Source organism: Macrobrachium rosenbergii, chromosome 58 (assembly GCF_040412425.1).
Source record: "Macrobrachium rosenbergii isolate ZJJX-2024 chromosome 58, ASM4041242v1, whole genome shotgun sequence".
Taxonomy (NCBI): Eukaryota; Metazoa; Arthropoda; class Malacostraca; order Decapoda; family Palaemonidae; genus Macrobrachium; species Macrobrachium rosenbergii.
Genome location: NC_089798.1, coordinates 8,072,697 through 8,085,196, shown reverse-complemented (window position 1 = coordinate 8,085,196; position 12,500 = coordinate 8,072,697).

The following is a 12,500-nucleotide window of genomic DNA, read 5'->3' as shown; positions in this document are numbered from 1 at the left end:
CTGTGAGGACTATTTGTGCCTGAAGGAGGCTGTGTTGTCTTGAGTTACAGTAGATGGGGCAAAGAGTCTGGTCCCATGAGGAGGTCATAGCCTCCAGGAAGGTAAATTGCTACTGCAAGTGTGCAGAGCTTGGTTCTGTGGGGTTGGTGACCCTCAAACGAACTGCTGGGAGAATCAATTTTACTTGAATAATACTCTCAATGGTGACCAGTTTATGTTTTTCAATTTTAGCTCCATAAGGGACTTTGTTTCCCCTTATCAAGGAGACTTGTGCGCCAGTGTCTTCAAATGCCTTGACCTGACGTGTAGGAGTGGCCAGAGTAGGATGCTTGACCCTGTGTTGGGCGAGTGCAATGGCACTCTCCTGGTGAGACTTTTCAACTGCTAGCTCATGGTGATGCTGGCTTTCCTTTTCTTGTCTTTCTAATTCAGTGAGGCCTCTTTTCTCCTGGGCCAAGGGTGGTTCGAACTGTCTATCCTTCTCCTACTTTGCTTCTCTCTCCTTCCTTTCTCGTTCCTCCTTTGCTTCTTTCTCCTTCCTTTCTTGTTCCTCCTATGCTTCTCTCTCCTTCTTAGTACGTGTTCAACTGTTCCCCGTGAGGTTCAACCCCTTCCCAATTTCCAGGAAGACTCTGTAGTCATCAGCAGATATGTTGCTGCAGTTGATGTGGGCCTAAGGTACCAAGCAAGGTGAAAATTAGGTCGGTGTGAGACCGTGCAGACAATTGCACAGAACAGAAATGGCACTCTGCTTTGGCAGCCTGTGTTTATGCAACAGTGTGGGCCAATGGGCAGACCCACTTGTCAACAGTGTGGGCCAACAGGAGGCCCCACTTGTAAACGAAAGAATGCCTGTGGTAGGCTACTCAGTAATGGGAGTGCCCCCTTGGTAAGGTAGCACTAAACGTGAAATCATTCCAGAGAACTAACCGATGGATCCACAGGGTGGAAACGGATAGTACTGGGCCTAATGCTAATTATAGTGATTCGGGCTAAGGCCGACGAATACTGGGCAGTGCTCCCTTAAGGGGTGGCAATGGGAGCGTTCCTTGGAGTGAGTAGGTGGCACTCAAGGGCCCAAATGGGTTACCTACAATGCAAGTAAGGTGAAAGATATTGTCACGATGCGTATCAAGTAACTGGTTATTACACTACTAATCTCAAGATTCAAAAATATACCTCACTTCAGCCAGATACCTGAACTCTCATAACATTAATTATTACGACTAAGTACTCTAAAGGTAACGGTGATCCCTTAGGAAAAAACTTATTTATTACTTGAAAAATCGAACTAAGTCTATCAGAATATGTGTGAGGTATCAAAAATTAAACTAGAAATCTTCTAGAGTAAAAGGGCATCACTCCATCAAAAAACTGTAACTGTTTCCCTGGTCTTAATTCACTTTAGCAAAACTAAAAGAACAAAACATGTTTATCACTTTGCCTTATGCACACACAATCAATCCTATTCACTGGTGATCAATAAATGAAACACTTTTTCTAAAAATGTTAAATACAAAAATTTATTTTTAAATTCAAAGTTTATAACTAGAATTCACAACTAATTAGAAGTCACAATCTGAAAAATTTATTATTACTTGAAAATAACACAACACCAAATTAATTCTTGAATTAAATTATGAAACAAAACTAATTCACAAAAACTTTATCAGGAATTTAAATTAATCAAGCAAAATTTAAACTATCAAGAATTACTCAAGATTTAAAAAGAAAATCTTAACACATGAGATATCAAAATCAAATATGCAATGCTGAATTACCAAGAAATACTTAAAATGCTACGTAAATAAATGTTACATCACAAACATAAAAAATGTGAAAATACAAAGAGATTGTATATAGAAAAACACACAAAATTACACATAAGATTTATCAGTAATGATTTCACTTGTTCAAAATTTCCTAACTTATCATACCATGGTATTAATAAGTAAAATTCATGTTACCTTACACAAACTTGTGAAAACCTCTGTAAATCACTTGCTGCAGCTGCGTTACACCAAAACACACTTTTTTACCAGGCGCCGTTACAAACTAAATTACTTTACTAAATTCAGATCTCAAAAGTTAATGCTAATACGTGACCATAAAACACTACGTTAAAATAATCTCTTTCTAAGAACAAGAGAGAGAGAGGGAACCAAATCGACTGGTCTCAGAAATCAGAATGAAACAAATTTTAGAATTCCAGTAACAAGTGAAACAATTACATGATGTCATTAAAGCATTTTGGGTGCGAGATACAAAAGTTCTAGAAGCAGGGAGGTGACGTCATTAAAGCATTTTGGGTGCGAGATACAATGGAGAAGCTTCTAGAAGGAAAATGACGTCATCCCAGCAAAACGTTTTGAACGCAATCTTACAAAACATGGCGTACGTGACTCGAACAACGCATGTAACAACATGAAATCACTCGTCTTGAGCCCGTATGGGAAGAATCGGCGTTTGTTTTCAAAACCCGTCATCACTAACCCAAAACAAAGCGCTCTCTCTTATCTGAACTGATGACAACTGAAATGAAACAAGTCTTTGCCGAACACACACATGTTCACATGCTACGCTTTTATCAAGAAAGATATTTGTTCCAAATTAAGTTACTATTAAAATTATAATAACAATTCTAAATTACGCTATCAAGTTATTTAATCATTAGTTCTTTTGAGATCTGATGCCAAACTAAATATGATACTTCAACAATCATTATCATTACACACAACACATGAAAAAAGTAAATATGTCAAAATTATAGGAGGATATACGTATTACAAGGCAACATCATGAAAATATGCTGGTGGCATTCGTTGCAAAGAAGCACAGGTGCAGTTGCGTTATGGAACACAGTTATTGGTGGTGGCACTTAAGGTGCCGTGGTCCTAGGGCCAGATATGTGACACTCATGGCGTGGATGGTCGTGGTAACACGGTGCAAACTAAGCAGGGAGCGCAAAATCTGTGGGCACCCAAGCGTGCAGTGAACCACTGGTGACGTTAGGCAGAATACGCAAAACTTGAGCAGCATGGAAAATCCTCTGTAGTTAACATACACACAACAATAGCTCTTTTGCCGAGTGCAGAGGTGCAGTTCCGAAGAATGGATTTGGTTGTTCAAGAGAACAGTTCTGGTTTGTTCTGAAAGAACGGTAATTGTTCCAAAGAACGGTAAATTTGTTGCGAAGAAGGGAAGTTGTTCCAAGGAACAGTAATTTATTCTGAAAAACAGTAATGTGTTCCGAAGAACAGCAATTTGTTCCGAAGAATGACAAATTTGTTCCGAAGAACTGGTAAGTCCCTGCGAAAATGATACGCAGGTGGTGAGCGAGTTCAATGACTGGATTTACAGCACTCGGGAGTGCAGACTCGTTCCGGGAAATTGAGTAAAACTGTGTTCTCGATACAATATTCCAAGAGCTTGGACGTGAACAGTATCACTGAAGTAAAAAGTGTGTGAACACTGTATTTAATGAAGTATAAATGTGAATGGGTTTGTGAGGATCCCGTATTTATTTTTAGCAGACCAAACTTCTAGTATTTAATTACTTATACTTGTAAATTAGGTTTGGGTTTCTTTTGCTCAGGGCAAATAGTAAAGCAATAGTTTGTGCTACCTAACAATAAACACACATAACTGTTTACACTGATAATTATTACTTGCAAGTAAAGAGTTAAAATGCTTATCTCAATCTCATTGGGTGTATCATTAATAAATGAATACGCTTATTAAAGAGTGGATTCTTAATAAAGAATTGCCACGGTCGGTAAAAGTGTTACTCTACTATCAAATTATTGACAGTTTTGTAATAAAATAGCTTGCATGTAACCCAGATGAGGTTACAATGACGCCATAAGATTTACTGTGATTGTGTTTGTGTAAGAAGGAGATACTTCAATGCCATGGGACAGTTAATGGTGGATGACAGTTGATAGTTCACCCAAGATGGTGGTTAAAAGGACAGTTGCACTGGCAAGTGCATGGTAAGAGGACTCTCACAGATCAAAACAAAACAGACACACGACGGGCTATTGAGAGACTCTCGCTGTCAAAACAAACAGGAACTTTCTCTGTTTATGAGATACTACGACTCTGCTTGAAATGAATTTATGCACGAGTGTATGAAAAATTATTAACACTCAAAATACGAAATGATAATTTGCAGTGACTAGGATTTTTTAAATTTTACGTTAATTCTCCTAAAAACAAAGTTACACTTCAATGAAAACGTGATGGTGGTAACAAAACACGTTGGTGGGGTGAAAAGGCAGACCACTTCCCCCTTACCACCAACTTAGGCTAGGAGTATTAGCTTTAACCTGGACATCGCTGGTAACAAGCTGATTTTTGCAGCATAGGTGCAGAATTATGTGTAGAATCACATACTAAAAGTCCCCAGGAATCCCCCTTGTGCAACCTTAGAAATTCAAGATGGCGTCCAAAATGGCCGTCATTTTCCAAGTTTTAGCATAACTTAGCTTGTAGGCAACATACAAACAAAAATTTGGTGTCTATTGCTATATTTTTAAGTAGAAGGAATCTAAAACAATATATAACTACAAGATCAACAACTTATAATTAATATAAAGCAAGATGGCGGCCAAAATTGATGATTTTTTTCAATTTAAGCATATCTTTGCTTCATGACGAGGTAGTAAAAAAAAAAAAAAATATATATTTTTTTTTTGGTATCTAAACGTGTTTACTGCAGCAATCAAATAAAATTATATTTCTAGAAGATCAGAAAATTTCACACAACTAAAAGCAAGATGGTGTCCAAAGTGGCACCAAAGATAGGCACAAGTTTTCATATCATATTATCCAGAATTTTAACAAAACTGACCAAACATTTTGGGGTTGAAGAAGACAATTAATTTGATTATAATGGGGTTCAAAGTTTGTCAATTTATATAATATGCATAATTCTGCTTATTATATAAGCTGACAAACTCTGGATCCCATAATAATAAAGTTAACAATTATACAATATTTTAATATTCTAGTGATGTTTCATCAAGAGTTGGTGCCTTCTCTTCCTCTTCATCACTGATATTAAGAGGTGGAGCAGTGTTATTGCATGAATGGCCGTTGCACTTGCTGCACATTGCTGTGCAAAATAGGCCTAGCTTCTTGCAGCTGCATATCATGTTACTGCATCCCCTGGCTTACATCCACAAGAAACCATTGTAAGAAGGTTTTCAGGGGCAACTGGAATGTCCATTTCTAGTGGAACAAGTGTTCCATCTTGAAATCTCCATCCCCATTCTGTTGGATTTAGACTGTTGCCCATCCACTCCTGTACTGCAAGATATGTGCGATAGGAGTGTTGCTTTGCTGCAGCACTTGTTGGTGGTAAACTGGCCAAGTTGAACTCTGAACTTAAGGAACTTCGAGCAATAGCTCTCTTGTAAGATACATGACGGTACTCGTTGAGAGAACTATAATTACTGGCACCATAGAGTTGCAGAATAAAGTCTTCACCAGCTTGCTTCACTTCATCATGAGTGCATCCACTCTTCATAAATGTAACGAGAGAGCCGTGTTCATTTTTCTTTTTACCCCTTTTAATTTTATAAAACAATTGAGCACACTGTCTATGGTATTTAGCTTCAGCTGCATTTCCCTAGCTGTCATAAACATAGGATTGCTGCGACATAACATGTACATATCTGCAGAACTGCTTTGAGCAACTAACTTGACAAGCCTTTCAGTATTTTACCAACAAGTTTTAAGATTTTGGTCTGGAATTCCAAGGTTTCTAACATTACTTACTGCATCAGCATCCTTGTTTTCTATGTTTGGCAAGTTTGGCATTTGAATGAGCCTTTTTTGTTGCTCTGTACAGAAAAAGCAATCTGGTGGTTTTTGATGTCAAAAAATATACTAGAAATGCACTTGACCGTGAAGTTCAGCAACATTGTCTTCTTCTTCTTGGTGACACTGTCAGATTTTCTCTTTGCTGAAGTGAGATGTAAGTCTGGCTCCTTGTGTACTGTTTGGCCAAACAATTGACTGAAGCAGATCAGTCCAAGTGTCTGCAAATTAGCATTTCACTAAATGATTTTAGGACATCAAGGGCCTTCATTGGCTCTAAGCATTAAGTCAAAAGAGTTTGAGGTCCTTTTTTCATAACTATTATAGTTTTAGGTGAGCTATCCTCACATGTTATCTTTAAATATACTACAAGACATATCTGTTGTCCCCTGAAATTATAAGTAGATATTTACATTTATATTCTTTTAGCAGTATGTTTAAAAATAGACATGTATCATTATATTTGTACAAAGCTGTAGTTCATTTGGGATCCTATAAAATTTTCCTTGTTAGTTTAATACGAAGGTCTTTATGTTGTTCTGATGTAACAAATACCAAGTAACTGTTCCAGTGCATCACATTATGTAAAGAAAAAAACTTTTAAGAAGTTTAGCAAGTCATTCCTGTTCTTTTTCAGTGTATATCATAAGAATGCATCCTCTTATGTGAGACTATGCTCAAAAAGAATAAAAGCTCATCTTCATATAAATAGTCGACTTAGCCTATGGTTTCAGTGAATTTTTCATTTTTTACCTGCAGAGTCACAAAAAAATCGCTGCATAGGCCTAATCGGATAAAGAGATTATTTCATTATTTTTTAAGTCATTAAATGGTGTGAAGAGCCACCCCATCAATTATCATCTTTTCATTGGCTGGCTGTGTTATGAGAAATGTATGAGTGTGACCCAGTGTACTGCCATTTGTCATAACTATCTTTGAAGATATTACGATAATTAAGGTTCTAGGATGATAGCATTTATGCCTATACGAAAGTGTTTTCCTCTATAATTGAGTAGCAAATAGCAGAAAAAACCTGAAAACAGACGAATTATAAGAAAATATGAGCTCTAAAAACCAAATTTGAGCAAAAACTGACCATGTACGATAATTTTGTTGATAATTATTGTACAATATACAATATGTAATAATGAGAATCTGGCACCCCTGGTGGAAATCCAGAGGAGGCACGCTTCAGATCTAGAAAAAGATTAAAATGAGGTGGCAAATGGCAACCCTGGATTTCAGTAACCTAGTGACAGCGTTTGAGTGAGAATGTATTACAGTGTTCTCCTGAAATGTTAAAATCTCCAAGGGTTTTGTTATTTTAATGATGAAAGAGAACACAAAACCACTTCATTAAGCACTACACTTTATACACGTCACTTTAGGTCACTATGAGAACAGTTAATAGCATGGTAAATTAATAATCAAACTTTCCTTCACCAACACACACCATTCCATGACTTTCATGGTTTCACATTCACAAGGTAACGTTGTCACTATTTTCCTGTTTCTTAAACACACTAAGCCATATCGTATAACTATTAATGCCTTATCAAAAGTTCGCAGAATGAAACCGTTTTCTTTCTATTACCCTTAGAGTATTAGCCACAAAAATAAATATAATAAACAAGGAGAACTGAGAGCAGACCGTCAACTGTCTGCTTGGTGTGTTTCCTCTTCGCTAGCAGTATAGCCAGAACACAGAACATTGCAAACTTGCAATATGCTGAGCATAACATTATCTTATTATTATACTGTAATTATACATTCAGTTTCTATTATCACACTTTACAATTTCCTTACTGACTACTGTTCCTAATTACGTTATTCTTCATCCTTGGTTTCTACGCCTATGTGTATTTTCAAGCTCAGAATATTCAAAAAAGGTGGTAATATTGGGCGCCATCTTGGATTATGCTACTTACAAGCTGTTGATCTTCTAAATACCTATTCTATTATAATTCTTATACCTGAAAACATAGGGATAGCCACCAAGTTTATGTTTGTATCTCGTCTAGAAACAAAGTTATGAAAAAATTGAAAATAACAGCCATTTTGGACGCCAGCTTGAATTTCCAAGGTTGCACAGGGGATATCCGGGACTTTTAGTATGTCATTCTATGTATGTTCCTGCATCTATCCTGAAAAAAATCAGCTTGTTACCAGCTTTGTCCAGGTTTTGGGTCAAAATTGACTAATACTCTTGGACTAACTATGGTTGTCTTGGTAACAGTGGAGATTGCCGGATACAACCTTCCTAGCTAAGCAGTTTTCGGAAACTTCCACTTTACAAATGGGGAGAAATTTTGCACTTTTCTCTCGAATTATCACTGTTCACTTCCTGGCTAAGTCTTAACTATAGCTAGGTCATGTAACTTTGCCAACATGCAATAACAACAATCCCTAAATAGTCTACCTAACTGTCAACGCTACTACCACTACTTTAGTCGAATGAATGAAATTCCTAACACTCGAGCTCGCACAGCACTCATGAGCATGCGGTCTAAAATTAGAAATTTACAATTCCTAGTCACAAATTTACAAACAACAAATAAAAAAAATGGATACTTACATTGTAAAACCATCGATCCAACTGTATTGCTCACAAATATAATGGAAATTTAGTTAACTGGTTCGTTTCAATCCTGCAACTTCAGCTTTAGCATATATGCAAAAATCTGGCTAATTTGCTACTTGCAATGTTGCAAAAGAACTGGGATGTTGCAAGGATTCTGGGTAGGTCACCATTTCTTACAAGTATTGGTGCAATTGTAATTCTTACCTTGTTGGGAACCAATACTTCGTATTACAAGAAAAAAAGGGTTGCCTAAGTGAGAATTCAATAAGGGAAGGTCTCAGTAGAGAAATTCCAGATTTGAATTAATTACAAGTTTTTACAAAAATCAGAACAATGAATCACATGGAGCCATGTACGCTAGGTTCTTGGCACTTTCAGGTTAGAATTAAGAGTCAACTGGAGTCATTGGAAGGTACCGATCCATTTATCACTTTAAAATTCCCCTTCGTTGATAATCCCCCATTGGGGATATTTCCGAAGTAGCGTGAATTGCATAATAAATGAAATGATTGTATATTTGATAAAATTTCATATATATATATATATATATATATATATATATATATATATATATATATATATATATATATATATATATATATATATATATATATATATATATATATATATTCATGATTGTATATAAAACACGGTGTGATAAAAATTTATATATATATATATATATATACTGTATAATATATATATATATATATATATATATATATATATATATATATATATATATATATATATATATATATATATATATATATATATATACACACACAGACGTGTGTTTGTATCTAAACAGAAACATGTGATGTTTAAACTGCAAAGCACCACGGAAGGAGTAACTCAGAAGACATGATCCAAATGATTTCATATATTCCATTAGGAGCGGTGCATTATAATTGCGGTTTATAGTATATATGCTAGGATGAACCACAAAGCAAGGAACTGGCAAATGGCTAGAATTTTGTGTAAGAGTAAGGGAGAGAAGTAATCCTTCTTCAGGAAATCGGGAAATGTTTTGGCTTTTTTCGTATAACCGTATTTATTTAATAATATCCACTTGTGCGTGATGGTATTGATTTTACTCTGTCAGTTAATAACAAATGTTTTAAGTTTTCTGTAAAAGAAAACTATTGAGATGGTTTTGACTGTTCGTCCGCACTTTTTCTGTCCGCCCTCAGATCTTAAAATCTACTAAGTCTAGAGGGCTGCAAATTGGTATGTTGATCATCCACCCTCCAATCATCAAACGCACCAAATTGCAACCTTCTAGGCTCAGTAGTTTTTATTTTATTTAAGGTTAAATTTAGCCACGATTGTGCGTCTGACACCGCTATAGGACAGGCCACTACCGGGCCGTGACTGAAAGTTTCATGGGTCGCGGCTCATACAGCATTATTCGCTTTACAGAAAAATCGACTGCGCCAAAGAAATTTCGGCCTATTTTTTACTTGTTATGTAGCATATTTAATTTGATAAAGAGCAGTATTACTAATACCAGTTTATATTTTTAAGGTGTTGTTCTGACTGATACACCAACCATTTTTTTTTTTTCATTAAAAAGACGGAAGTTTTGTGCTATTTTCGCCATTTTTGCCTTGTACTGCCTTACTGCGAGCAAATTACAATATATTGCAATTTCGCATGCATATTCGTCATTAACGGGGCAGCAGATTTTGCTTTCTGCAAATTGAAGCCAAAGTCCGGTTGGCAGGATTTTTGAGTCCTATTTTTTTCTTATGGTGCTTTCAGTCGAACCCTGCAGGTCTCAGATAGCCAAATCTAGGATTTCTGGCTTCTCGATATTTTTAATATACGGTAGGCGTTAACGCTGTCTTTAGTGAGATCATGAACTGCTTTCCTCGTAATGCTCGCTGAAGTTATCTTTTCGCACATAATTCTCATAAATCCACATAGGCTATGACAATATCCGTTGGTGTAGTCAGGAGAGTTGTTGTAAGTGCTTTCTCACTGTTTAAGTGTTCTTTACTGGCACATTAACCCTACATTTGTGAAGCCAATGTGGGATATATTTAAAATCATTACTATGTTCCAGGATAAGTAAAATGTCTCTTGCATAATAAAATATCTGGATATTGCAATTCTTTCCTGGGATAATTCCTACTAATTCATTATTCCATGTATTCAGGGGTACAAGCATATAATACTCTTAAAAACATGGACATAAATACGGACTTTTTACTTTACTAATATAACCAGTATACAATCGCTCATATAAGAAATATAAATAGGTTTTCTGTGTATGGCAATCCGAAAAGAGTAGGCTTTTAATCATTTCCTGTTTTTTACCGATCGTACAATTCCTTCGGTCTCCCAAGGAATATGTCTACATTTTACATTTTTCAGCCCAAAAGCAAATTATGTCATCGCCGTACCAATATTAAATTACATCTCTTCAGTTATACCGCTCATTATTCGCCTGTCGAAAATATAAGTACGTTACTTGATGCTGGTGACATTTCTCATGACCAAAAATTTTGAGAGTAATATCTCCCAACCTCGTAACAGCACCCTTAATTTCACTGCATATAAAGCACCACTTCCCTTTATCCTGCAAATATTCCTCTTCCTCAGCATTATGGATCTTAGCTCAGGTATTTATGCAACGCTAAAAATCCAGTAGCTTCTAAGTACCTCTCCTCTTTGTAGCCATGATTTCCATCTTCATGATATAAATTTTTTTTTTATTACTCTTGTTAACATACAATTTCAGCTTCCTCTTTTTGCGAGTTCTTGACAACTCTTTCCCCAAGCACTGGAATGTTTTATGTCACCAATTAAAGAAAATTGGGCAATCTAACTCCACTTCAGAGACAACTTTTATCCTATCACTTTTCACCTACGACTGCCCTGTCTTTAAGTTCTCCCAGTTAATTACATTCTTAAAAATATTTCAAAAACATGCTGAGAAAATAACTTATGCTTAACAAATCACTAACATAAGTCCTTGAATTCTCTTTGTAACTACCTTTCCGCCATGCATCATCACCGCTCATGTGTATTTCAGTTTTATCCTACGCAGTTTGTAAATCCATGAATGCCACATATCATATGGCATGGAAGTTCTTGTGTGGGCAGTAGGCCATCAAGTGGCTACGTCACTAATGCCTAACTGTCACTGGACTTGATTGGTCAGTTGCCGCTGCTCTGGGCCAGTCTTGATTTGCAAATTTTACATAGCTGCTTTCAGCTAGCTGGCTGGGAACAGGATCCGACGGTCCGGTGTCGTTGTTGGCTGGCATATCCTAAGATCTTACACGAATAAGATCATATGTTCAGATGGAATGGGTTAAAGAACAAATCCATCATAAAAATCTACTGCAAGACTATCTTTATATTCGAGTTAGTTTCAACTAAAAGTTTGATTTATGAAGAAAGCGACATGACACATTTCTGGCTGGCAGTCCAATATTAAAACAACAGTTACAAGAAAGCCATTGAAAATAACATTCAACTTCCTCTTGGATTTATTGTGTCTTGCTATTTCTTTAACGATGGAGTCAATAAGATGCCACAGTCTAACCTCGACTACTGATCCCAAACTTAAGTACAAGAAGCAAATAATTTACTTTTTACTTTCGCTTTGCATTATCATTGTAGAATCATTTCATTAGATGTTTAGTAAGTTTTTTTCAGTTCACAGGCAAGACATATGTCTTTTGCGTATCGTTTAGGGAAGGTTTTATTTAATAATTTTCTTTATCAGTATATGAAGCACCTTGTAAGATCTGCTGGTACAAAATTCTATTTTTCCCAAAACTATTTCTTCAATCCTGTGCTCACTCAAACACAGCAGTAACCATCCTATTTGTGTAGAATATCCGAACGCTCACAGACAGTTCGTCCTATACGTTCTTTGTAAGTTCATAAATGAAAAAAAATTTCCACACCCAAAGACAGAAGTACATTTCAGTAGTGGAAAAATATTCACTAGTACAGATATACCTCTCAGGGGGGAGAAATATCGAGGGCAGTCAAGAAAAAGTATGAGGAAGCTCCCCTGAGGCAGCAGTTGCTCTTCATAAATCATGTCTCAAAGAAAGTCTTGGACCAAATAATAATA